The sequence below is a fragment of the Bufo gargarizans genome, chromosome 4, assembly GCF_014858855.1.
Source record: "Bufo gargarizans isolate SCDJY-AF-19 chromosome 4, ASM1485885v1, whole genome shotgun sequence".
Classification (NCBI taxonomy): domain Eukaryota; kingdom Metazoa; phylum Chordata; class Amphibia; order Anura; family Bufonidae; genus Bufo; species Bufo gargarizans.
The window spans coordinates 496,871,223-496,897,588 of NC_058083.1; the positions used below are offsets into that span (position 1 = coordinate 496,871,223).

General features: G+C 43.6%; 1 protein-coding gene across 1 annotated transcript in view; it reads right to left on the minus strand.

The window, feature by feature from the left end:
• The window catches only part of CAMKMT (calmodulin-lysine N-methyltransferase), a 471,234-nt gene that overhangs the window by 387,724 nt on the left and 57,144 nt on the right, over positions 1-26,366 (minus strand). The window lies entirely within an intron of this gene.

Sequence of the window (26,366 nt, forward strand, 5' to 3'; positions counted from 1 at the left end):
TACAAGATGGGTTTAGACACATACCACACTAGACAGTATAGTAGCACATGAGATTAGATACACAGCAGGCTGTATCGTACATGACAGGATTAGATACACAGTTCGGCAGGCAGTATCACACATAACAGGGTTAGATAGACAACTCGGCATACTGTATCGTACATGAAGGGATTAGATACACAGCTCAGCAGACTGTATCACAAAGGATAGGATTAGATACAGATGTAATTGGATGTGCTTGCTTATTCAAGCTGTTTATCGCACTCTGAAGATGGTGAGGGAAGAGTCTGTGGACTGTCAGAAAGGGGGTGGGGCCAGCCTGTGACTCATCACTCTATAGTGCAGCCAGGCTTTATCAATAAAGTTACCTATTCAACAAAACAGGAAACTAGCAATGTAAACAGATCTGCCAGGATAGTCTGATGCCCAGACCAGGAGAAAGAAAGCACAGACATAAAAACCAGGTATTGGGGGCGTATATATGCATGGTAAGAATTTTGATTCTAGGACCGGACAAACTCTTTAATTAATATAACCCATTCTGCAAAAATAAGCCCTCACTTATGTATATAAATGGAAAAAAGTAATAGCTGTCAGAACACTGTGAAGCACCCCTGCTTTACAAGGTCAGTAGTTTGAATCTCCTGCATGGAGAGTCCGATAGCTGATTGCAAAGAAACTCCTCGCTGCTAGTTAAGAAGCGCTATTGTTGCCTATTCATAGCACTTGTAAGCACCTGTGCTCGGCAGCAATACCATTCACAATTACCATCGTTCTGCTGATAACGTTAAGGGACACGTCCGAAAAATGGGTCTGCATCCGTTCCGCAATTTTGCGGAACAAGTGCGGACCTATTCATTTTAAATGGGGCCGGAATGTGCTGCCTGCATCCGCGGATCCGCACTTCCGTTCCGCAAAAAGATAGAACATGTCCTATTCTTGTCAGCAATTGAGGACAAGAAAAGGCATTTTCTATAGGAGTGCCGGCGATTTGCGGTCCATTGCCAGTGTATATGTTTTACGTATCCGCAAAACACATACGGACGTGTGAATGGACCCTTAAACTGATAAACACAATAGTCTTAAAGGGCATCTGTCAGCAGATTTGTACCTATGACACTGGCTGACCTGTTGCATGTGAGCTTTGCAGCTGAAGACATCTGTGTTGGTCCCATGTTCATATGTGCCCACATTGCTTAGAAAAATTATGTTTTAATATATGGAAATGAGCCTCTAGGAGCAAAGGGGGCGTTGCTGTTACACCTAGAGGCTCTGGACTTTCTACAACGGCCGTGCCCGCTCTACTTTGATTGGAAGTGCCAGGCAGTGTAAACTTCATCATGCCTGGCCCAGGCAGTTGCAGAGAGGGCAAAGCCTCTAGGTATAATGGCAACGCCTCCATTGCACCTAGAGGCTCATTTGCATATATTAAAACATTATTTTTGTCAGCAATGCGCTCACTTATAAACACAGGTGGCTTCAGCTGTCAAACGCAACAGGTCAGGCAGTTTCATAGGTACAAACCTGCTGACAGATGCCCTTTGTGGAGCTCCTGACTCTCCTCCGAAGATGACGTTGGGATAGAGCAGGAAGGCTTTCTCCCCTCTCCCCTTTTAATAAATGTACATGTCCGGCCGAGGTGTATGGAGGAACCAGGAGAGCAAGCTGTCGGCCAAACGATCGTTAGTAGATGTGTAAGGCCACCCTTATCATTTATTCTTGATCTTTTTTGTTGTTGTATGCATACGGCCAATTATCATTAGCCATAATGACAAGCGGCCAGTGTAAGCACTGCGTACATAAGGACACTATAGCTCCATACCTACACATCTGGAGGTTTTCCTATTCGCACAGTAAACACAATGCTCATGTAACCTAATACACAAATCTTCATTTCCTCCTCTCGTAATTTATCCTCATTAAGTCCTGGCTTTCAGCGCGGCTACATTTTACCTCCCAACGAGTTATTTCACCAGTCATTTACTGTTAGCAGTGTAAGTAAACCATTTGCAAGTCATAATTTGCCAGCAAAATCCAGTGTGAAGAGAAGGGCTAGCATTCAGCCAGCATTTCAGGGCCATGAATAGATGCATTGCTAAGAAGACCTGGAAACAAACAAAACCACCTCAGGGGCCGGGGAGGAGCAATGTCACCAATTAGGTTTAATTAAATCAAAAGAATGGAGCCTGGAGGCTGGATAATCAAAAGAACAAATTTGCATTAACACCTAGAAGCCAAACAAGGAGTTCCTGGGTTAGGCCCATGTACAATTGTTGTCACCCATTCCTGGCACTGAAGGGGGCCATTAGCTTAGTGTTTCCTAATTGTTTATCGGCTGATGCGTACAGGCCTGATAATTTCGCTCCATCCTGAAAAGAATCACCCAAAATAAACAATTAGCTTTCTCTAAAGACTGGGAAGCAAACATTTACTGACTGCTCCGCACCACCAGGCGGCCTCCAACACCCCCAGCTGTACAGTACCACCTAGGAGAACATCTCATGATACTATACAGGACCAGGCTCTGACTGGCCCACAGGGGTACAGAAGACTTACTGGACTACATACATATATTCAATGTACAGCACCTCAACCAGCCTATGTTCATATAGAAAACCTGATAGATTATTAAAGAAACCACCCAGTTTATTGTTATAGACAAGATCAGAGCTGAGAGGACTTCTAGGTATAGAGGAAAGCTGCCAGTGTCCTCTTCTCCCCAGGACCTAACTTCTCAAAGTTGCTGCAGGAACCACTATATTCAATCACCGGGTAGCATATTTCTGCTGTGTGAGCAGGTAATATTTGAATGTATCCGTACGATGGGCCCCCAAAATAAATTTTACTGGTGGGCCCTAGGCACCCCAGTCTGACACTGTACAGGACCATGCACATGGAGTCAGTAGGGCTATGCTTTATGCAACTCTTATGCCCCGAGATTAACTGCTATGCTAGGACTATATCATGGTCGTTTAGTTGAGGGAACGTTCTAGACTGCTTGACCACACTGTGAAATAGCGAGGCAAGAAATGTGACTGCAAGTTTCAGTACGTTTTTAGCTTGGAATTTGGGTTCAGGTTCAAGCCCCCAATCAAAATCTGATCCGAAGTTTTCAACAAAGAAAGAGAGAGACGAAGACTTAAGCCTTTTTTCAATTCTGAACAAATCAATATGGGTCAAGCAGGAATCAGACCAAAATATAAATTTGCTGATCACAAGAGTGCACCCTTCTAAAGGGCTCCCAGCGTTGTGACTTGATGTGACATCATAATGCTGGAGAGTCAGGTCCGGCTCCCTCCAGTGCAGAATGAGTGTTCCCTCATGTTCAAGTCAAAGTTTATTTATTTTTATTTACTTTTTTTATTTATTTTTTTGGAGAGCACTTTTGGGGGCACTATTTATACTGGAAGGTACTATTGGGGGCAATATTTATAATGATGGCATTATTTGGATAATTTATATACAGGGGCACTGTGGGGGCTTATATATAATGAGGCCACTATGACAGGCATTTTAAACACTACATTACATTACAGGGGGGGCATTATAGATACTGGGAGAAAAATGGTGTCTATTATTTACTCTCGGGGAAATGTATAACATAAGGGATATCTATATTCCCCCAAAAAATCTGTTTCTCATGGTCATTTTTTGAACGGCCATTAAAACAAACGGATGGGCATGAAAAACTGACAGTGAGACCATTTCCAGTGGCCATTGTCTTTTATTGTCGTGTGAATGTAGCCTAACGTGTAGTTTATACATTTAAATCAGAGATAACTGTGGGACCGCCTACTGGACTCCCAAGTATAGAAAGAGCAGAGACTTGAATAAAGTACAAGTTTTACTGAATCTTTTACCATAAAAAGTATACCGTATTTTTCGCCGTATAAGACGCACTTTTCCCCCCAAAAGTGGGGGGGAAATAGCAGTGCGTCTTATACGGCGAATGTAGCTGATTTTGCTTTGTTTTCAATGATACACCCGCCGCGATGCCGTGCAGCGGGTGTATCAGCTGTGAGGGAGGAGGGGCTGGGGGCCGGCATCTGCATTTATAATGACAGCGGGGCCCGTGCAGTGACTGTATTCTACTACACGGGCCCCGCTTACTGTATAATCATATCCCTAATAGTTAATTGTTGTATGCATGTAAAAGCATAATGAGCGTTAATGAGCGCTGTGTATTACTTACAATTAGAAGCGCTCGCCGTTCGGAGCAGAGAGGAGGGAGGAGGCAGGCCGGGAGGACGGGCGCTGGCAGCGTGAGTCATACGTCACGCGCCTGCGCCGCCCACTTTATGAATGAAGCAGGCGGCGTGGGCGCATGACGTATGACTCACACTGCCAGCGCCCGTCCTCCCGGCCTGCCTCCTCCCTCCTCTCTCCTCTCTGCTCCGAACGGCGAGCGCTTCTAATTGTAAGTAATACACAGCGCTCATTAACGCTCATTATGCTTTTACATGCATACAACAATTAACTATTAGGGATATGATTATACAGTGAGCGGGGCCCGTGTAGTAGAATAGTCACTGCACGGGCCCCGCTGTCATTATAAAAGCAGATGCGACCCCCACACTTATGGAGGGGATCTGTGGATGACACATAGCATAAGATGCTACATATGTGTCATCCACAGATCCCCCCATAACTGTCATACACAGATCCTCATCCTCATAACAGTGCCATCCAGGGAGGATCCCCCATAAGTGTCACCCACAGATCCCCCATAACAGTGCGTCACCCACAGATCCCCCATAACAGTGCGTCACCCACAGATCCCCCATAACATTGTGTCACTCACAGATCCCCCATAACAGTGCGTCATCCACAGATCCCCCATAACAGTGCGTCATCCATAGATCCCCCATAACAGTGCGTCACTCACAGATCCCCCATAACAGTGCGTCACCCACAGATCCCCCATAACATTGTGTCACTCACAGATCCCCCATAACAGTGCGTCATCCACAGATCCCCCATAACAGTGCGTCATCCACAGATCCTCCATAACAGTGCGTCACCCACAGACCACAATTAGTTCAAAAACCACCAAAAGCACACCTTTTGGTTCAAAATATTTTTTTTTCTTATTTTCCTCCTCAAAAACCTAGGTGCGTCTTATAGGGCGAAAAATACAGTATATCAATCTGCTCAGCTCCTCCTGCTCTTTAACATGCGGCCTGCAAATAACATTGCGTTTTCATGCTGACAAGTTCCCTGTAAGACCTAACACCTCTCACCCTGTACGAACTGCTTTAGATTACGTCTTTGGAGAACTGCTTTGTAGGAACAGTTTATTTTCCCACATGACTGGTTTTATGGATTAAATACAAAATAGAGCACAGTATTAACAGACCTGCAAGAACAGGCAGGACCCAAGTTTTAGGTTATCCAACACCTATAATGCCCCCCAAAATGGCGCGGGCTCCTCAAACAGGTTATACTGACAAGCCCGCTCCCCGGCACCTGCATCGCTTCTGATGCCTGCACGGCCGCCGCTGCATCTCCCTAGCATCATGGGTAATGCTAGGGAGGTTTGGTCCCGTCTCGGCCTGCTATTGGCTGCTCCCCCCATCGCCGGATGTTTTGATCCGCGTGACAGAGAGATGCAGCGGCGTCCGTGTGGGCATCAGAGGCGACGTGGGTGTCGGGGAGTGGGGTTTTAAGTATAACCTGGGGTATTCTGGTTGTGTCAAATTATCCACAGGAGATAACTATTAGATAGTTGGGTGCTCTACCACTGGAACCCCTACCGATCAGGAGAATGGGGACCCCTGAAATGAACTGAGCGGCAGGTTGAGCATGCTCACTGCCTCTACATTCATCTCTATGGGAATTCTGGAGACAGCCGAGTACAGCATTCTGCTATTTCCAGGACTCCCCCTGAAATGAGTGGCAGTGTGCATGGTTGACCTCCCACTCCGTTCATTTTGCGGTGGTGGGGGGGGGAGGTTCCTACAGGTTTCTCGTTCTCATGATAATGAGGGTCCCGATGGTAGGACCCCCATCCATCTAATAGATATCCCTTATCCTGTGGCTAGGGGACAACTTGCTTCGACTGGAATACCACTTTAATAGGGCATTATGGCTCTTACAGCACAAAAACTGAGCAAGTAATAGAAAAACTAAGAAATAAATTTTCTCATGTACATTTTACTCTGAGCGAAACACAAAAATAAGACCCACAGGCCGGTTCCGCTCTCGGTTTTATTTTTGCATTATTGCACGTGAAGCCCGTGGTTTCCATGGTTCAGGTCACCTTATATAAGCGTCCAACAGCTGCCACTTCTCCTTTATTAACAGTAATCTATGAACTGGTGAAAACACACTATTAAAATAATTCAGGTGAGGGAAGAACACTATTGAGTTAAGCTTCCTATCACAAAGAAAAACATTTAGGAATAATCTTGATTAAGCTGCAAGTAATTACTTACACGGTGCTTAATACCATTTACTCTATAATTTGTGTTTTGTCCCCTTGTACGATTGTCTAAAAATCCAAGAAACAAGAAAGACACAGCAGTATTATTTTCTACACGAGTACATTCAGAGTAATGGAAGATATCGTATTAGAAAGAAAGACTGGTTTTTGATACGTTGCCCAATTTAGTTTAAAAAAAAAAAATAACACAAAAAACAGTAGATGTTTATAGGGTGGTTTAAAGTTTTTTTTTTTCCAGGAAGTCAATATTGATGACCTAACCGCCGATCAGGGGCTGAAGCGCTTGGACTAGCGCTGTGGGCTCTTCACAGTATACTGAGAACAGCGCAGTATATTCTATAGTGGACATACGTGGTATTTCAGCTCAATCCCATTCCCTTTAGGGTCCATTCACACGTCAGTATTTTTCTATAATCCGAATTTCGGTCCGTTTTTTGCGGATCCGTTGTTCCTGAAAATGTTTCCGTATGTCATCCGTTTTTTGCGGATCCGCAAAAAAACGGAAACATGTATACATTTCAATAATCAAATAAAGTTGTTTGGATTTCTTTGAAAAAAATAAATAAAAAATTTGCTATGTGTTTCCAGGAACGGATTCCGCAAAAAACGGAAGACATACGGAATGACATCCGAATGTCTTCCGTTTTTTGCGGAACCATTGACTTTGCATTGTACCAGGATCCGATTTTTCAGGAACATAATAGGACATGTTTTATATTTAAACGGACATGCGGAACGGAACAACGGAAACGGACAGCACACATTGTGCTGTCCGATTTTTTCCAGGACCCATTGAAAATGAATGGGTCCTGATCTGGTCCTGATCTGTTCCGCAAAAAACGGAACAGATCAGGAAAGAAAAAACGGATGTGTGAATGGACCCTTAAGCCGTATAATTGATAGACGTGACGCCACAGGTCGAGGAAGAGGCTGCTGTGGCCCTTCAACAGATGATCGGTGGGGATACTAGGAGTCAGAGCCGCACCAATCAGATATTGAGGATCTATCAATTTAAAGGGGTTGTCCAAGACCGACATAGCTTTGGCAAAAGTAGGCAATGTGCAAAAATAACACAAGAACCAAAATGCACCTGCTAATTTGTGTGTCACTCTGGTGCCTGCAGATTATACTGCATTTCATGGTGACCGATTCCTTCAGTCTCCTTCAATCTCCTTTTACTCAAGATGTTCAATAAAGAAGTTCACAGCCTGAGGCCTTGTGCACCCGACCGTGTTTTTTGTCCGTATCTGATCTGCATTTTTTGCGGATCGGAGGCAGACCCATTCATTTTAATGGGGCCGAAAAAGATGCAGATGGCACGCCATGTGCTATCCACATCCGCAGGTCCGTTCTGTAGTCCTGCAAAAACCATAGAACATGTCCTATTCTTGTCTGTTTTGAGGAAAAGAAAAGGCAGTTCTAACAAAGGGCAGGACGTACTGTTCTGCAAAATGCGGGCACACACAGCCGGTATCTGTGTTTTGCGGATCCGCAATTTGCAGACCTCAAAAACGGCCACAGCCGTGTACGTGAGCCCTAAATGTGACTGATTAAAGGAGTTGTCTCATCAGACAAAATGCCGATATTGCAAGGAAATTACTTTGCCAGACAGATTTAGTCCCTGCAGTATATGAATGGCCAACCATGTTAAAGCACTTCCCCACTCCAAAAAAATCTAAAAGTGTTTAAGATCACAGAAAATATAAAAAGAATGTCCTAGGTTGCTAGTATAGCCTTATATGTGTATACAGATAAACCTGCTAAAAACCTTAATACAGTTCCTATGTTTATGTGTTAAAGACAAAAGCAGAGTTATTTACTGTGACATCATGTTTTGGATGTCATATAACGGTTATATTTTGTGTTCACAGAAGCAGAAAAGGATAATATGCCTTTAAGATTCATTTTGTAATGTAAGGTAATCTCAGTGACACAGCAGAAACAACAGAAAGCATAGTGTTAATCTGTTGTTGCTGGGCAGAAGTCTAGACCAAATCACAGTCAGCTTCTCACACAGCAAGAGTTTTCACCAATCACAGCCAGTCTCACAGACAGCCTGTCTGGGAATTCCCCTAGCAGGAGCTGCTGGAATCATTACTGAGAGAGAGAACAGACACAGAGTTCCAGTCAGAGTCCAGTTTTATGGGAACAAGAGGCCAAAATAGGTATTTAGAACAGTTATATAATGTTCATATTGTTAGTATTGTGATTTGAACTGTATACTGACCCAGTTATGTGTGTTTACTTACAGTACCACCAAATACATATTGCAAGCAAACAAACCAGATTCCAATTGCATACACACTGCAAACTGCTCATACCAGATCATAAGCAATTGCATACCAAGTTAAGCAAGCAGAACTATTAGTTAGACCTCAGATATGCCTCTCAGAGAGATCATAAAGTGCTTAAATAACTTAAAGTTAGAGTACAGATAGTCAAGAGAGAAATATATCCACCATTTTATGTTGAATGACAAGATTGAACAGTTGAACCACCATCTTAAATACACCGCCATTTTGTGATATCTTTTAACACGTGTTATGTACATGAACTATCTGCTTCGGAGGTGGCAGTGTTAAATATTAAGAAAAGTTGAAGTTAATAAAGAAGTTATTTGAAGCATTTGGTGTGCTCTTTAAACCTACTGTTTCCATAGAACGGCGCTAAAGGAATTACAGAGTAATAGGCAGTCTGGTTAGACTAAAAGTCAGAGATACCAAAATTCTTCTAATGCCACAGCGCAAAAGGCACTTCATAGTGCTGCGCCTGCCACAGTATTCCATCTATTTAAGCTGCAAGTTCCCTGTTTTGCCTTACCTACTTAAGGAGTTTTATTTCAAGGAATCTAGCATAATACTGTGTATATACTGCAACCTCATGACCTAATTTCTTAATTTTTTTTTATTATTTTTTTTACTTACGCTGTTTAAAATTTTTTCGCTATGAATACAGTTCTGGGTGGAGGAGTGCCTGTTGCTTACAATTATATTGATTCTCCTTTCTGGACTGTGGGGTAGTCCACTGACAAGAGCACCTAATTCCAGGTGGTGAGAGGGGTGAGCCGCTGTATGTATATATATATATATATATATATATATATACTCTTTTATAACTCACTGGTAAGAAGATTACCTTACCTACAGTTTACATCATGTACTTTTCTAACAGGTCAGAGAGTAACATTTGTTGTGGGAGTTCTTTAATTTTGCCTTTTTATGATATGGCAACATGTGGTGCATACACTGATCATTTTCTGCATGCGCAAAATTCAGATGGTACATAGTCGAAGTAAAGTTTATATTTTGAACTAGCAGCACTGTGCTGTCTGAGTGTGAGCTGCAGGGAGAAAGTCACCCTCCCTCCCACCCCTGCAGCAGACAGAAGTTGATTTTTAGCTTCATTTCTTCAATCCCCGTTGGTTGAGGAGTGGGAGGGGGTGTGGCTTAACCAGATAAGGGGCATGGCTTAGCGGGACCTGGGGGCGGGGGTTTAAGTCTTTTGAGGGTGGACACATTGTGGCAGGGGGCGTGTCTGGGCTCCTTCCTGCAAGAGTGACACCCCTCTGGGCACCTTACCAGCTCATTTGCATACCAAATAAACTGGATTTACAGAGGATAAAAACATCTATTGCTGGAACAAAGGCACATCTGGAAAAGAGGTACTAAGTGCTATTAGGCCATGGCTTTACTTCAATAGTGATTATCTTGGTGACAGATTTACTTTAACCCCTTAAGGACCAGGCTCATTTTCACCTTAAGGACCAGGCCATTTTTTGCAAATCTGACCAGTGTCACTTTAAGTGCTGATAACTTTAAAACGCTTTTACTTATACAGGCCATTCTGAGATTGTTTTTTCGTCACATATTGTACTTCATGACACTGGTAAAATAAAGTCAAAAAAATTAATTTTTTTGCATAATAAAATACCTAATTTACCAAAAATTTGGAAAAATTAGCAAATTTCAAAGTTTCAGTTTCTCTACTTCTGTAATACATAGTAATACCCCCAAAAATTGTGATGACTTAACATTCCCCATATGTCTACTTCATGTTTGAATTATTTTGGGAATGATATTTTATTTTTTGGGGATGTTACAAGGCTTAGAAGTTTAGAAGCAAATCTTGAAATTTTTCAGAAATTTACAAAAACCCAATTTTTAGGGACCACTACAGCTCTGAAGTCACTTTGTGAGGCTTACATAATAGAAACCGCCCAAAAATCACCCCATTCTATAAACTACACCCCTCAAGGTATTCAAAACTGATTTTACAAAATTCGTTAACCCTTTAGGTGTTGCACAAGAGTTATTGGCAAATGGGGATGAAATTTGAGAATTTAATTTTTTTGCCTAATTTTCCATTTTAACCCATTTTTTCCACTAACAAAGCAAGGGTTAACAGCCAAACAAGACTGTATCTTTATTGCCCTGACTCTGCCGTTTACAGAAACACCCCATATGTGGCCGTAAACTACTGTACGGCCACACAGCGGGGCGTAGAGTGAAAGGTACGCCGTATGGTTTTTGGAAGCCAGATTTTGCTGGACAGTTTTTTTGACACCATGTCCCATTTGAAGCCCCCTGATGCACCCCTAGAGCAGAAACTCCATAAAAGTGACCCCATCTAAGAAACTACACCCCTCAAGGTATTCAAAACTGATTTTAAAAACTTTGTTAACCCTTTAGGTGTTGCACAAGATTTAATGGAAAATAGAGATACAATTTCAAAATTTCACTTTTTTGGCAGATTTTCCATTTTAATATTTTTTTTCCAGTTACAAAGCAAGGGTTAACAGCCAAACAAAACTCATTATTTATGGCCCTGATTCTGTAGTTTACAGAAACACCTCATATGTGGTTGTAAACCGCTGTACGGGCACATGGCAGGGCGCAGAAGGAAAGGAATGCCATACGGTTTTTGGAAGGCAGATTTTGCTGGACTGGTTTTTTGACACCATGTCCCATTTGAAGCCCCCCTGATGCACCCCTAGAGTAGAAACTCCAAAAAAGTGACCCCATTTTAGAAAGTACGGAATAGGGTGGCAGTATAGATTATCTTGAGTAGGGTCTAATTTTTTGCGGGATAAGATGACAGTTTGATTGGCACTATTTTGGCGTGCATATGACTTTTTGATCGCTTGCTATTACACTTTTTGTGACGTAAGATGGCAAAAAATTTCTTTTTTTACACAGTTTTTTTTTTTTTTTTTTTTTTCGGTGGTCACCTGAGGGGTTAGGTCATGTGATATTTATATAGAGCCGGTCGATACGGACGCGGCAATACCTAATATGTATACTTTATTTTTATTTATGTAGGTTTTACACAATGATTTTATTTTTGAAACAAAAAAAATGATGTTTTAGTGTTTCCATAGTCTAAGAGCCATAGTTTTTTTCAGTTTTTGGGCGATTATCTTGAGTAGGGTCTCATTTTTTGCGGGATGAGATGACGGTTTGATTGGTACTATTTTGGCGTACATGCGACTTTTTTGATCACTTTTATTACCTTTTTTGGGAAGTAAGGTGGGCAAAATTTCAATTTTCTCATAGTTTTTATTTTTTTATTTTTATGGTGTTCACTGTGCGGGGAAAGTAACATGACCGTTTTATAGATCAGGTCGTTACGGACGCGGCGATACCTAATATGTGTAGTTTATTTTATTTTTTTAATTTTTATTCAGTGATAAATGTTTTTTTTTTTATCTTAACTTTTTTCACTTTGTTCTTGAAGATCCAGTGGGTCTGATGTCTGTATAATACAGTACTGTACTCTATATAGGGTACTGCACTGTATTTTACTTACACTGAACAGATCTATGCTTTCAGCACAGATCTGTTCAGCACCATGGACAGCAGGACGCCTGAGCAGGCGTCCTGTTGCCATGGGAACCTTCCCCGTCTGCCACAACTTCGCAGACGGTGAAGGGTGAGGACTGGGGTGTCGGGGGGCTGTCTGGGGGCTCTCTCCCTCTCCCATCGGGGGGCTGCAAAGGCACAGCAGCCCCCCGATCGGAGAGGGAGGGAGCTCCCTCTTACTGTTAACCTTTTCCATACAGCGGTCCGTGCGGACCGCTGTATGGAAAGGGTTAAACGGCTGACATCGCATCAACGATGTCAGCCGTTTATACCAGGGTGCCAGCAATGTGCTGGCACCCTGGTATACCCACTGTACACCAACGATTACGCAATGGGAGGCGGGCGGGGGATCGCGATCCCGCCTGCCGCACCGCCCGCCTCCCGCAACGCCCCCACCGCCTGCGACACCCCCCCCTGCACCACCAGCCGCCATCAAATCGTGCAGGGGTGCAGGGGGGGTGTACTATATTGATTTTAGGCACTCTAAAGTTTCTGATCCCCGCGGTCAGGGACCGCGGGGATCAGAAACTGCAAAAAGCGCAGCAAACCGCAGGTCTGAATTGACCTGCGGTTTGCTGCGATCGCCGACACGGGGGGGGGTCAAATGACCCCCCCCTCCCTGCGTTGTTACGGGATGCCGGCTGAATGATTTCAGCCGGCGCCCCGTTCCGATTAACCCCCGTGGCGCCGGAATCCCGATTTTAAGTCAGGACGTACCGGTACGTCCTGTGTCCTTAAGGACTCGGGAAATAGGGCGTACCGGTACGTCCTATGTCCTTAAGGGGTTAAAGCTCTCCTACAGCAGTGAAGATAAATAGCTGGGTTGTTATGGAAACCTGGAGTAAAACTGTGTATATGGAGACTGGAGGACCTGCGAGCTTCTATTGGCTGATAAGGGTCATGTGACCGAACTTCTATTGGCTAATGCATTTTTGGGAATATCTCAGGAACGGTACGCCTTAGAGAGCTGAGACCTGGTCTAAAATATTCCCGGACACCTGATGTACCTGTGTGCCAAATGATTCGTGATTGTAAATGCGACGGTACGGATTCCTTTAGCGGACATAGACACACACATACACTCAGCTGTATGTATTAGATTCTCTTATCCACATACTGAGAAGCATTTTTGCAATTGATGCTGTATATATCTTGACTAGGAATGAGCGAACTCGTGAATGTTCGGATTCGCAGGGTTTGGCCGAACTTCGGGTCAAAGTTTGAGTTCAGGCCCGAACTTGACCGGAAACCGAACAAAGGGCTAAAGGGCTGCAAAAGGAGGCAAAATGGGGTAAGAGCAGGTCAGTTGCCTTGCAAACAAATGTGGATAGGGAAAGGACTTAAAATAACATAGAATATAATTTTTTTTTAAAGGGGTTGTCCCACTTTGCTTTTTCAATCTTACCAGCAGTAGATGTCCTGATAACTTCCTGGTTTGGCTCCTGTAGTTGAGTGAAGGCCGGCCACGCCTCCTCATGACTCACCCTGAGAGCTCAGTCCTTGCGTGCTTGTTCATGTGGATGAGTCATCCTTCTGGAGCCGACAATGTATGTGAGGCCCCCCCCCCCCAGTATAATAAACATTGAGTGCGCCCCCCCCCCCCCCAGTATAATATACATTGAGTGCGCCCCCCCTCCCAGTATAATATACATTGAGTGCGCCCCCCCCAGTATAATATACATTGAGTGCGGTAATGGACCATGTGATTAGCTCAGTGACGTCACCACAGGTCCTGAAGCAAGAACAGGAGACCGGCAGCTGCGCGATTAATTGGTGGAGGTGAGTTAATTTTTTATTTATTTTTTTAACCCTCATTGGCACTTTCCACTGCGCCACAATGTTTATTATACTGGGGGGGGGGGGGCCGCACTCAATGTATATTATACTGGGGGGGGCCGCACTCAATGTTTATTATACTGGGGGGGGGGCCTCACTCAATGTTTATTATACTGGGGGGGGGGCCGCACTCAATGTATATTATACTGGGGGGGGGCCGCACTCAATGTATATTATACTGGGGGGGGCCTCACTCAATGTTTATTATACTGGGGGGGGGGGGGCCGCACTCATGTATATTATACTGGGGGGGGCCGCACTCAATGTTTATTATACTGGGGGGGGGGGCCTCACTCAATGTTTATTATACTGGGGGGGGGCCTCACTCATTAGATTATACGGGGGGGGGGGCCGCACTCAATGTATATTATACTGGGGGGGGGGCCGCACTCAATGTTTATTATACTGGGGGGGGGGCCTCACTCAATGTTTATTATACTGGGGGGGGGGGCCTCACTCAATGTTTATTATACTGGGGTGTTGGGGGGCGCACTGCGCCACCAATGTTAATACAAATGCAGGAGGTGGGTGCCGGAGTGAAATAGCCGGCACCCGACCTCTATGATAGGGGGCTGCGATCAGCGGCAGTTAACCCCTAAGGTGCCGCTCCCTGTCATAGAGGTCGGGTGCCGGCTATTTGATTCCGGCACCCGCCTCCTGTATTTGCGCATGCGCGGACGTGCGCGTACTCGTAGGAATGGAGAGGCGGCCCGATAACTTGTTCAGCTGTTGTGCGCAGGCGCGGCACAGCGATGCGGCCGGACGAAAGAGGTCGTATCCATGGGATACCGAAATCAACAAAGGGATCGCATAACAGGATTTTTTGTAAGAAAGGTAGCTTTTTGATTATGACATAGATAGGAAGATATGTTCTGTGGGGGTAAATAAATTAGATAAAACCTATTTAATGAAGTGGGACAACCCCTTTAAATAATAATCTTGAACTAGGAGGTGGAGGTCAAAGTGGAGTAGGAAGTTGAGGAGGCGGTGGACGTGGCGATGTAGGTGCAAGCGGCGGTGGAGGAGGAGAAGGTAGCCAACACTGTTTTTGTTGTTTTTTTATTTTTGGGTATATGTCACCGGCTGAACTAACAGTCCGATTAACTATATTAATTTCTCTGTTAAATATGTAGTGCACGTGTATCTCACACCAAAAGTAGGTCTATGTCACCCACTGAACTAACAGACAGATTATCTGTATTAATTTCCCTGTCACGTATACAGTGCAGGTGTACCTCACACCAAAAATGGGACTATGTCACCCATCGAACTAATAGACGGATTAACTATTATATTTTTGTGTCAGGGGTACAAAAATGGTGCATTGCACCCACAAAAAATCGCTATAGGTCACCCACAGAATTAACAGCCAGATTGATTATATTTCTGTGTCAGGGGTGCAAAGCTGGTGTATTGCACCCACAAAAAATCCTTATAGGTCAACCACAAAACAAATAGCCAGATTCCTAACACTCTCCTTCGCTTCAGCTGCCTGCTTCCTGTCCCTGCACTACTCAGAGCTGATGGGCGGTGCTACACGTGACCCAGCTTGTATAGAGGCTGGGTCACATGATGCACCAGCCAATCACAGCTATGCCAATACTAGGCATGGCTGTGATGGCTTCTAAGTGCCCACAGCTTAAAAGCTTGTTGATTGGCTGCCCTGCAGCCTTTTAAAAGCTTTATTAAATGCCCGAACACCGAACTCGAACTTTTCCATCAAAGTTCGGGTTCGGGTCTGGGTACCTGAACTCGCAAAGTTCTGTACGGACCCGAACTTTACATGTTGATGACCTATTCTCAGGGTAGGTCATCAGTATGTCAACAGTGGGGGTTCAACGCCCTGGTGAGCTCCACGGTTTTCTCGCAGCTTGCCAAGCACAGCACTGTCCATTGGATAGCGGTTGTGCTTTCTCCATTCACTTGATCAGGCCACTGTTAAATTTGATGTGACTGGAGCTCCACGGTCTCTTTGAAAAGCTATCCTGAGTATAGGTCAGCAGTATTAAACACTCGGACAACCCCTTTAAATCTGCACCATGCCAATCCTCTGCAATGAAGTCCAAAAAATCACTTACAAGTAAATTTTGGATATCTATTAATACCATTTTAAGATTTTTTTTTTTGCAATTTCCATGGGTTTGATTGTTTGCAGTTTACCACTACCACCTTGCTATTGACAGACTTGTAGAGCAATGGCCCCATATGCATCATTAAAGGGAACTTGTCAGCAGGTTTTACCCTTCTGAACCAGAACAGAGTAATGCGCCAGTTCTATGCTGTACAGAGCAGCATGTGGCTGGCAGAGAAGTTGTCATAGATGTCAAAGCAAGAGGGGCTGGATTAATGCTGACAGACCAGGACACTTGAATGGTCCAGATATGCCCAGTGGACATCTGAGATTTACCGTATTTTTTGCTTTATAAGACGCACTTTTCCCCCTCAAAGTGTGGGGGGGGGGGGAGTCAATGCGTCTTATAAAGAGAAAATGCCCAGAAATATGGCCGTCACATTGCAGGCTGATATCTAGAGACGCACCTCCAGTGTTAATAATGTAAAGTGGAGCCCTCTAGTAGGAAGTATGCAATTTATTATTTGCAATAATCTTAAACATCAAATACATAACTAACTATTGTACAGAAAAGAAAATAAGTTTAAAGGGAATTTATACTCCGTAAGGCTGAAGGTTTTTGGCCCCTGTCAGCCATTGTTAACTGAACAAGTGACCTTGTATAGACTTTCACATAGAAATACAGATTGCAACAAACATCCATTTTATCATTTAATGTATGACATATCTCGTATTCAGCTGACTTTCTTGCTCTATTAAATCTGGTATTTGGGTATTTGGTGAGATATTATAATGACGAGACTCAATCTGTAAAAGGTATAAAGAAAATAAGACTGAAGCAACAGAGCACAAAAGGTCAGAAGTCTTACAAATCACAAATCTGTTGACCGGCTACAACCTGTAGTGTAAACATTTTTTTTGCCCTGTATCTAAATAACCTGGGAACTGCTGCTCCGCCGCCTCCACCAATCTGTTTAGTCAGTTGCCCGACCGCTTGCCACTTCTGTAAGGGTACTTTCATACTAGCGTTATTCTTTTCTGGCATTGAGATCCGTCCTAGGGGCTCAATACCGGGAAAAAAACTGATCAGTTTCAATCCGTTCAGGATGCATCAGGATGTCTTCCGTTCAGTTATTTTGCCTTTTCAGGACGGAGAAAATACCGCAGCATGCTACGGTTTTATCTCCGTCCAAAGTTCCGGAACACTTGCCAGCATTTATTTTTTTTCCTGTTTAAATGCATTAATGCCAGATCCGGCCCCTAGTGTTCCGGAAAAACAGATCCTATTTTGCGGTCTGCACATGCTCAGACTGCAAAAAAATGTGGGGGGAAAAAATGCCGGATCCGTTTTTTCAGATGACAGCGGAGAGACGTATCCGGCATTTTAATGTATTTGTCAGACGGATCAGGATCCTGATCTGTCTGACAAATGCCATCAGTTTGCATACGTTTTGACGGATACGGCAAGCAGTTCCGGCGACGGAACTGCTTGCTGGAATCCTCTGCCGCAAGTGTGAAAGTACCCTTAGAGAAAGAAGGAAGGAAGGAGCATTACTGAACCTCCGGCACCCAGAGTCAGCACTGCTTTCCCCTGGGACTACTGGGCTGTCTCTACCTGAGACTTGGGGAGTGACAGGCTGCATATAAAGAAGGGGAGCTCAAGGGCCGACCTGGACAAATACGTATTACATATGGCTATAACCTCTCCTCATCTATAGGAATACACCTATGTACTGCAGTACATGGGTGCACTCTTAAGGATGAGGGGGGTTATAGTCAAATTTAGGGTCCATTCACACGTCCGCAAAATGGATCCAGATCTGTTCTGCTATGTTGCAGAACGGATCCGGATCCATTCATTTTCAATGGGACCGGAAAAGATGCGGACAGCACACAGTGTGCTGTCCGCATCCGCACTTCCGTTCCGCAAAAAATAGAACATGTCCTATTCTAGTCCGCCGACATGGACAAGAAAAGGCATTTCTATTAAAGTGCCGGCCATGTGCCCATGTTTTGCGTATCCGCAATTTGAGGATCGCAAAAAAAAACATGTGCGGACGCGTGATTGGACCCTTAATATAAACACTGTCCAGGAGCTGTACTATTATTGGCCTAAGTGTTTGCATTAAATGTGACTATAACCCCCCTCATACATGGGTGAATTCCTATGGATGAGGGGGGTTATAGTCACATTTAATATAAACACTGTCCAGGGATTGTACCATAATTGACCTGTGTATATTAAATGTGACTATAAGGCCCTCATCTATAGGAACACACCCATATACTGCAGCACTTAGGTCAATTACGGTACACTGGACAGTGTTTATACAAACCGGATTCCCAAAAAGTTGGGACACTAAACAAATTGTGAATAAAAACTGAATGCAATGATGTGGAGATGGCAAATGTCAATATTTTATTTGTAATAGAACGTAGATGACAGATCAAACGTTTAATCAGTAAATGAATCATTTTAAAGGAAAAATAATTTTCACGGTGTCAACAAATCCCCAAAAAGTTGGGAGAAGTAGCAATAAGAGGCTGGAGAAAGTAAATTTGAGCATAACGAAGAGCTGGAAGACCAATTAACACTAATTAGGTCAATTGGCAACATGATTGGGTATAAAAAGAGCTTCTCAGAGTGGCAGTGTCTCTCAGAAGCCAAGATGGGTAGAGGATCACCAATTCCCACAATGTTGCGCAGAAAGATAGTGGAGCAATATCAGAAAGGTGTTACCCAGCAAAATATTGCAAAGAGTTTGCATCTATCATCATCAACTGTGCATAACATCATCCGAAGATTCAGAGAATCTGGAACAATCTCTGTGCGTTAGGGTCAAGGCCGTAAAACCATACTGGATGCCCGTGATCTCCGGGCCCTTAAACGACACTGCACCACAAACAGGAATGCTACTGTAAAGGAAATCACAGAATGGGCTCAGGAATACTTCCAGAAACCATTGTCAGTGAACACAATCCACCGTGCCATCCGCCGTTGCCAGCTGAAACTCTACAGTGCAAAGAAGAAGCCATTTCTAAGCAAGATCCACAAGCTCAGGCGTTTTCACTGGGCCAGGGATCATTTAAAATGGAGTGTGTCAAAATGGAAGACTGTTCTATGGTCAGACGAGTCACGATTCAAAGTTCTTTTTGGCCATCTGGGACGCCATGTTTATGTTCTATTCTGAATAAAATATTAGAAGTTGGCACCTCCACATCATTGCATTCAGTTTTTATTCACGATTTGTATAGTGTCCCAACTTTTTGGAAATCCGGTTTGTATTATATGACTATAACCCCCTTCATCCATAGGTATGCACCCATGTACTGCACATATTTTAGCCCACCTTTTGGTTGAAAATAATTTTTCTTAGTTATTTTCCTCCTCTAAAATCTGGGGTGCATCTTATCTTCAGGTGCGTCCTATAAAGCGAAAAATACGGTAATTTGAATATGTAAGGTATGCAGCGTAGTTTTGCTGGTAGGTGGGAATGGTTTAGGAGGGTAAAAACTGGTGCTAGGTTCCAATATCCCTGTTGCTAAAGTGACACCAGCAATAACGCTAATGGGGGGTGGGGGGGAGTTGTCATGATGGGAATTTCAGTTTTTCTTGAATCTGTGCCATTTGTGCCAAATTTATCAAATGTCACGTTTTTTTCTCCACTGCCATTGCTGTGAAGCGCTTCTCTCCAGCAGCTCTTGGGATGACCACATAAATGTCTGGAGAAGACAGGCCGCACTAACTTATGAATACTTGAAAATTAATTATCGACTTATTTGAGACCTAATGTGACAACTGATGTACCAACAAAATTTTACAATTCGAAAAGTACTGGATCTTCTGCACAATTTGTGGGCACATCACCTCTTTCCAAGCACCTCTTCTCCCTTAGCCATCGAGTGCGACCCTTGTCTATCAGGGGCGAACTGGCCATACACCTTACAAGGAAATTTCTTGGTGGGCCGATGCCCATGGGGCCACCCAAGCCCTCCTCTCTGCCGTGGGCCAGGTACATAATAAGCTCTCAGCGGTAATTAACCCTGTGAGAATCAGAAACTTATGTACCCCCACCAGCGACTGCACATGCACTCTGAATTCAACTGTTGTCGCCTACACCTCAACTCCATCTCAGCCCCCCGCTCCATATCCTAATCAGAGACAACTGGAGGAGGACAGAAATGGTATCTAATGACGGCCACAACAGAAGGACAGCTTTTGGGGCAGTATATTGTGCTGCTCTGTGGTATATGTTTCTGCTGGGGCGGTATTTTGAGCTATGGTATTGCTTGCCCTGCCTATTTGTGTTGTCCTGCCTTCTGTCGATTTGGACACCCCTACGACATGGGGCCACTTTTAGGTTTGTTTCTTTTTTCCAGGGCCACTTTAAGATACCAGTCTGTCCCTATCAATGCTTTCTGAAAAATACTAAAATTCCCACCATATCAGTGCGATTTGAAGTCCCTAATATATCTGCCAAGGTTCACCAAAGGTAAGCACACTCGCTAACCCATAGATCTAACCTTCCTTTATTCAACGTTTTCCTACAGCATTGGTAGCCTACCTCTATCAGGATACTTAAGCCATGCTGCTTAATATGGTTGCAGCTCAAAGGAAAAAAAAAAAAGGGGGGGGGGAATATATTTCAATTAGTGGGCGTATGTTGTATGTTGGTGTGTAGGTGAGCCAAGGAACATGGATTGTACCAGCGCTATCGATCATAAGCGGCGAATACGAGGTTCTCTCCCATCTGCATACAAGAAGCTGCCAGGAGGCACTTTATTGCTCAAGCCTGTGTCATCAGGAAAAAATGTTAACTGTTGGAAAGTAAATGTATACATGGTCCTCTCGGTGTACTTAAATAATTATAAGCGTCTCAGACAGCAGGCACCATGTTTTACTTAATAGAGGAATAAAAGCCGCAGATCAGGCAGGGGTATTTTATTTCTAAGAGAGAAGAAAAAAGTAGTGTGTAGGTGGGCAAACTATACTTGTCTGAGGCTAACTATAGTGTTTGCTGATTGTACCAGTTAAACCTTTTATTCCTTTGCAATCTTAGAAAATGACTGATACACCAGACCTTTCAAACACCCAATCAATGAGAGTTTTTTATGCTATTTTTATGCATTTATACGCATATATCGATCTAGCCAGCACTTGGATTTGTTTAGGATTCAACACTCTAAAAAAAAAAAAAAAAAATTATAAAAATTTAGAAGTGATTAATGGGAGTCTGACACTGGGAAATTCATTGTTAGACCAGGCACAATGCCCTGTAGGGATGAATGTAATGATACCTTTCACTAAAAGCCCCTTTGCGCTGCTCGATGGAGAAGACTATTGTCGAGAAAGAATCGTTCCTTCCTGAAAATCCACCGCTCGTCTACGGAGGTAACCGCTGCTTTTACATGCAGAGATCTCCTCCACAGTAGGGATCACTAATGCCATCGCTCATCCCCATACAGAATCACACACGATAATTTAGGTGTGCACAGTCGATCCGCTCGTTCATCAGGTAAGCAGGGCACCTTTAAACAGGCTGATTATTGCTACGAGTGCTTGTTAGCGATAATTTGGCAGAATAATGGGCAGTCTAAAGGGGACATTAGTGATCCCTTGATCGATTCTGGAGAAAAGGTACTCTTTAATCCATATACAAATGAGCAGGTAAGTGCACTGAGGGCGGGACCAAACATCTCTGTGCACCCTTGCTTCTCCTGCTTCCTCTACCAGCCCCTCGCTTTCCTTCTTGATTGTAAGCGCTAGGTTCCCGCACAGTCATCTCACCTGCCTCTGTCACTCAAAGAGAGGGGCTGGTCGAGGAAGAAGGGGGACAAGGGTGCACAGAGTGGCTCGGTGCACTTAACTGCTCATATGGATGAAAAGCACGTTTTCTCCAGAAAGAAGCAGCAGATCACTAAGTGAAAGGTATCCTTACATTCAGCCGAGCTAGCCCTACAATGCATTGCGCTTGGTTTATAGGTGAATTTCCTGGTGACAGACTCCCTTTATAGTAAATGGATTACCCATTTTAATTATAAATATCTTTATGTGACTATCCACTACATCACACAATAGACTGACTTTGCGGGTTTTCTTTAGTTCACTTGTCAGCTTTGCTGTGTAGATTGGGACAGAGTAAATAGAGAACAAGGGATTTAAAGTTGATCTGTCAGTTGAATATGTAGCCCTATGTAAGGGCAGTAAATTATAGCGAAAATCCTGAAACCTTTGCGCCGCAATCTGCGTCAGAAATACGCCTAATATAGGCATATTTATGGATAGTAAATGACCCCCTATGTCTCTTCCATAGACTTGTTGGCACTGATATTGTCCTGAATTCTATGACTTAGCTATTATGTCCTCAACATTATCTGATTCTTATATTTATAAAATGAGAAAAGTGAATAAAAAAAAAAATCTAAATCAATGACACTAAAATGAAATACACAAAACATTCCTGTTAAAGACAAGCTGATGATAGATACAGGGGAAAAATAATATTAACATATCTAGCAATAAGAAAGGATACAAAAAGAAAGGAATAACACAATGGAAGAGGTGTTCAGAAATCTGAGGACATATATATTTGCCCTTGAAAAAGAATCTCCATACACACCGTACATAATACAGATGAGTTTGCAATGGGTGAAGGTCACAAAGAAGCAGATGCTTACAATTTATTTTTTGTAATAATCTAAACATCAAATACATAACTAACTATTGTACAGAAAAAAAATAAGTTTAAAGGGAATTTATACTCCGTAAGGCTGAAGGTTTTTGGCCCCTGTCAGCCATTGTTAACTGATCAAGTGACCTTGTATAGACTTTCACAGAGAAATACAGATTACAACAAACATCCATTTTATCATTTAATGTATGACATATCTCGTATTCAGCTGACTTTCTTGCGCCATTAAATCTGGTATTTGGGTATTCAGTGAGATATTATAATGACGAGACTCAATCTGTAAAGCTATGAAGAAAATAAGATTAAAGTAACACAGCACAAACGGTCAGAAGTCTTAAAATTCATAAATCTGTTGACCTGCTACAACCTGCAGGGTCAAAATAAATTTGGTTCCCTGGCCAAGGCAGAAGAACTTGTTGGCCCCCACCTGACACCAAGCACCGGATCTAGCAAACCTAAGTGCGACTGTCCATACTGGGAAAATTCAAGATGGACCAATGCCCAGGGGGTGGTCGGAGACCTCCTCATGGCCGGTGGCCTGGTGTATAACAATCTGAAGCTCTCAGCGTTAAAAGAAGTTGTCCAGGCTTTTTGATATTGATGACCTATCCTATCCTGAGGATAGGTCATCAATACTGAAAAGCCTGGACAACCAATTTAATTAATGCTAATACCTAAGGACGTGGCTAATGGCCTCAGGTGCCCTACTGAATAGTGTTGAGCGAACCCGAACTGTAAAGTTCGGGTCTGTACCAAACTTTGCGAGTTCGGGTACCAGTACCTGAACCCGAACTTTGCCAGAAAAGTTTGGGTTTGAGTTCGGGCATTTAATATAGCTTTTGAAAGGCTGCAGGGCAGCCAATCAACAAGCTTTTAAGCTGTGGGCACTTAGAAGCTATCACAGCCATGCCTAATAATGGCATGGTTGTGATTGGCCGGTGCATCATGTGAACCAGCCTCTACACAAGCAGCCCATCAACTCTCAGTAGTGCAGGGACAGGAAGTAGGCAGCTAAAGCGAGGGAGAGTGTTAGGAATCTGGCTATTTGTTTTGTGGGTGACCTATAATGATATTTTGGTGGGTGCAATACACCAGCTTTGCACCCCTGACACAGAAATATAATATTAATAAATCTGGCTGTTAATTCTGTGGGTGACCAATAGTAAATTTTTGTGGGGGCAATGCACCATTTTTGTACCCGACACAAAAATATAATAGTTAATCCGTCTGTTAGTTCGATGGGTGACATACAGTATACCCATTTTTGGTGTGAGATACACATGCAGTGCATACGTGACAGGGAAATTAATATAATCTGTCTGTTAGTTCTGTGGGTGACCTCAAAGAATGAGGAGAGCATCAAATAAGGGATGTGGCCATGGTCGTGGTGCTGCTGGAGCTCCTGTTGGAGGGAGAGGACGTGGTCGATCTGTGCCAGCTATATGCCCAAATGAAACACCTTTCTCAGGTGCATGTACAGTACAGACCAAAAGTTTGGACACACCTTCTCATTCATAGAGTTTTCTTTATTTTCATGACTATGAAAATTGTAGATTCACACTGAAGGCATCAAAACTATAAATTAACACATGCGGAATTATATACATAGCAAAAAAGTGTGAAACAACTGAAAATGTCATATTCTAGGTTCTTCAAAGTAGCCACCTTTTGCTTTTGATTACTGCTTTGCACACTCTTGGCATTCTCTTGATGAGCTTCAAGAGGTAGTCACCTGAAATGGTCTTCCAACAGTCTTGAAGGAGTTCCCAGAGATGCTTAGCACTTGTTGGCTCTTTTGCCTTCACTCTGCAGTCCAGCTCACCCCAAACCATCTTGATTGGGTTCAGGTCCGGTGACTGTGGAGGCCAGGTCATCTGGCGCAGCACCCCATCACTCTCCTTCATGGTCAAATAGCCCTTACACAGCCTGGAAGTGTGTTTGGGGTCATTGTCCAACTAAACGCAAACCTGATGGAATAGCATGCCGCTGCAAGATGCTGTGGTAGCCATGCTGGCTCAGTATGCCTTCAATTTTGAATAAATCCCCAACAGTGTCACCAGCAAAGCACCCCCACACCATCACACCTCCTCCTCCATGCTTCACAATGGGAACCAGGCATGTAGAGTCCACCCGTTCACCTTTTCTGCGTCGCACAAAGACATGGTGGTTGGAACCAAAGATCTCAAATTTGGACTCATCAGACCAAAGCACAGATTTCCACTGGTCTAATGTCCATTCCTTGTGTTCTTTAGCCCAAACAAGTCTCTTCTGCTTGTTGCCTGTCCTTAGCAGTGGTTTCCTAGCAGATATTCTACCATGAAGGACTTATTCACACAGTCTCCACTTAACAGTTGTTCAAGAGATGTGTCTGCTGCTAGAACCCTGTGTGGCATTGACCTGGTCTCTAATCTGAGCTGCTGTTAACCTTCGATTTCTGAGGCTGGTGACTCGGATGAACTTATCCTCCGCAGCAGAGGTGACTCTTGGTCTTCCTTTTCTTGGGGCGGTCCGCATGTGAGCCAGTTTCTTTGTAGCGCTTGATGGTTTTTGTGACTGCACTTGGGGACACTTTCAAAGTTTTCCCAATTTCTTCTTAGCTGCTTTTTTCTTGCCATAATACAAATTCTAACAGTCTATTCAGTAGGACTATCAGCTGTGTATCCACCTGACTTCTTCACAACGCAACTGATGGTCCCAACCCCATTTATAAGGCAAGAAATCCCACTTATTAAACCTGACAGGGCACACCTGTGAACTGAAAAACATTTCAGGGGACTACCTCTTGAAGCTCATTAAGAGAATGCCAAGAGTGTGCAAAGCAGTAATCAAAGCAAAAAGGTGGCTACTTTGAAGAACATAGAATATGACATATTTTCAGTTGTTTCACACTTTTTCGATAAGTATATAATTCCACATGTGTTAATTCATAGTTTTGATGCCTTCAGTGTGAATCTACAATTTTCATATCCATGAAAATAAAGAAAACTCTTTGAATGAGAAGGTGTTTGTCCAAACTTTTGGTCTGTACTGTAGGTGACGGGACATTCAGCAAGTCAGCCACGCAGTCTGAGCCCCAAGTCATGCAGCAATCTCTTATGCTTTTTGATGATTCTGCTGGCGGGGTTTTTGTGGGCCATCCACCTAGCCCTGCCCCAGAAGGGGAAGAGATTGAGTGCACTGATGCTTAACCACTTATGTTTCAAGATGTGGACATGGGAGGACCACTGCAGCACGTCTTTGATGATGATGACGAAACACAGGTGCCAACTGCTGCAGCTTTCTGCCGTGTGCAGACCGGCATGGAAGGCAGGGGTGAAGACTGGGTGGAAGATGAGGTGGAGGATGATGAGGTCCTAGACCCCACATGGAATCAAGGTCATGCGAGTGACGTGTGCAGTTCGGAGAACAGGTGGTGGTCACACAGCGCCAGCCGCACAGCAAAAGAGGAAGCAGGGTGCAAAAGTAGA